Source organism: Euprymna scolopes, chromosome 23 (assembly GCF_053919585.1).
Source record: "Euprymna scolopes isolate OS-2025 chromosome 23, ASM5391958v1, whole genome shotgun sequence".
Classification (NCBI taxonomy): domain Eukaryota; kingdom Metazoa; phylum Mollusca; class Cephalopoda; order Sepiida; family Sepiolidae; genus Euprymna; species Euprymna scolopes.
The window spans coordinates 68486697-68488722 of NC_136504.1; positions in this window are offsets into that span (position 1 = coordinate 68486697).

Consider the following 2026-nt stretch of genomic DNA (forward strand, 5'->3'; position numbering starts at 1 on the left):
ATATATATATATATATATATATATATATATATATATATATATATATATATTAATGAATCACTCTCTCTATTTCTTTCTCTCTCTCTCTGTATATATATACATATATATATATGTCAATCTCGCTCTCTCTCTCTCTCTCTCTCTCTCTCTCTCTCTCTCTCTCTCTATACCAGGATCAAAAGATTATCTTGTGTTAGATTTAACAAGGAATCCTGTAATGGTATTACAGTTGTATTAGTTTTTCTACAAGCATATTCTGTAATCTACACTAGTGCCGGGCATCAATAAACAACAGAGATTGCGTTTTATTTTATTCGTAAATAATTTGAAAATTATAGAAATTAAGAATAAAAGCACAATGATAATGTGCAACTTACATAGCGAAAAAGAGTAGACTGGGCTCCTCATACATTCTCGAGAAACGCCGGGGTTCCCTGATACAATCCACATATGTTATGCAAACATCTACAGTTAATTAATATGATGACTGTAAACTTACATAACATTCTGCGCAGCGGGGTGGAGGTGGCGCTGATGTCACCAAGAATGTCCTCGTTATTTTCAATTTTCAAATCGGCCAAGCCGTTTTGTGCGCCATCGAATACGCCACAACAGCTGAGATTTATTGACTCATTATTTTCACATTAGCACAAGAATAACTTTGCAAAGACTTTTTTTTTGATTTGTTGTTATTTTTCTCGGTGTTACAGTTTTGTCACGTACAACTAACATCGCGTTTTCTTTTTTCGCTCTAATATCGAGTGCAGACAGTTTCGAAGTTTTAAGAAGTTCGTCGAGAATTTAGCAGCCATTTTGAATCTTTAGTTGTCCCAGTTTAACTAAGTTAATACATTTTTTAATTGATGTGCAGAGACGTAACGGGCAAGCAGATTATATTTATTTTTTTTTACAAATTAATTAACCAGAGAAAGAGTGTGTGTGTGTGAGAGAGAGAGAGAGAGAAAGAGAGAAAGAGAGAGAGAGAGAGTAAGAGAGAGAGAGAGAGAGAGAGAGAGAGAGAGAGAGAGAGAGAGAGAGAATATTATTATTTCAGATATAAAAATTGTTATTTTTCTTTTAAAGAGAAATAAATAAGTAAATAGATAGATAGATAGAGAGAGTAAGAGAGAGAGAGAGTGATATATATATATATATAAAGAGAGAGAGAGAGAGAGAGAGAGAGAGAGAGGAAGAGAGAGAGAGAGAGAGAGAGAGAGAGAGAAGAGAGTGACAGAGAGTAATTTGAAAAATTATTATTTCAGATAAATTATAAAAAGTCACACCATGAACTTAAAATTATCAGCGTAAAAATAGTAGAAGTGAGACAGGTATTATTATATCACACTCGTGAGCAAAAAAAAAAAAAAAAAAAAAAAATGGGCCAAACAAATTTTATACATTTTATTGCACTAAAAGCTATATTGAACAAAGAACAATTGAACAAGGAAACTTAAACAAGACTAATAACACTGAAGAAGACATTTACTTTAATAAATGCTTATTATGGAATCGCATTCCATTTTGATTTCTTTAAAAGATCAATCCTTTTAGACATGCTCTCAACCAAAGTGGAACACTGTGAAGAGGAGATGCTATTCCATTCGATTTGCACAGCTTCCCACAGTTTGTCATTGTTCAAAAAAGTTCTTCCGGCCAATGCACGAGATATTATGTATCAAATATTCTCGATTTGGTTTAAATCGGGGCTTTGACCTAGTCAAAACGTCAAATCAATTGAATTATCAGAAAACCATTTTTTGTGATTTGAGCAGTGTCTGCAGGGGCATTATCATGTTGAAAAATAATGTTCTGGGATATTTTCAGCTTCTGTATACTTGGTAACAGTCCTGTTTCTAATATTCGAATATATTCCTTTGCATTGATTGACTTCTCACATCTAATGTTCCCCAACTCCTGCTGCAGTAAAAGTTCCCCACACCATTACCCTTCCATTCCCGTGTGTAACTTTTGTTTTTATGCAATTTGGCGAAAATCTTTCTCTAGTTCTTCGAATGCACTGTTCGGG